Raw genomic sequence first — 354 nt, 5'->3', positions numbered from 1 at the left:
AGAAAGCCCTGCTTCTCTTATCGACAGCAGCAGGCCCCCCCCGTGCAGGGTGTTGCCCTGCACCCCCAGTGTTTTTGGGGTGCTCACGTGCCGGGGAGGGCAGAGCCTGACCGATGTGGGGTGCAACAACAACAGAGGTGGGGGCCAAAACACCCCTGGCCCCCCTCCTTCCTCCCCATTTACCCTTCTGGGGCAGGGGCTGAATTTCTGACGTGTCCCAAGTTTCCCCGTTCTCAGCAATGGGAGTGGAGGGGGTGCAGCTGCCCTGCTGCAGGGTGGTCGGGGTTTTTTGGGGTTGTTTTGTTTTTTCGGTTGTTTTTTTTTTTTTTTTTTTTTTTTCCTTGGGGGGGAATG

The 354-nt window shown here is 56.8% G+C and overlaps 1 protein-coding gene across 1 annotated transcript in view; it reads left to right on the top strand.

The window, feature by feature from the left end:
• Positions 1-354, top strand: part of MKNK2 (MAP kinase interacting serine/threonine kinase 2) — a 6,297-nt gene that overhangs the window by 3,832 nt on the left and 2,111 nt on the right. The window lies entirely within an intron of this gene.

Source organism: Haliaeetus leucocephalus, unplaced genomic scaffold (genome assembly GCF_000737465.1).
Source record: "Haliaeetus leucocephalus isolate CR32 unplaced genomic scaffold, Haliaeetus_leucocephalus-4.0 Scaffold215, whole genome shotgun sequence".
Classification (NCBI taxonomy): domain Eukaryota; kingdom Metazoa; phylum Chordata; class Aves; order Accipitriformes; family Accipitridae; genus Haliaeetus; species Haliaeetus leucocephalus.
Note: the sequence above shows the minus strand (reverse complement) of the source record. Positions and strands in the feature narration are given on the sequence as shown.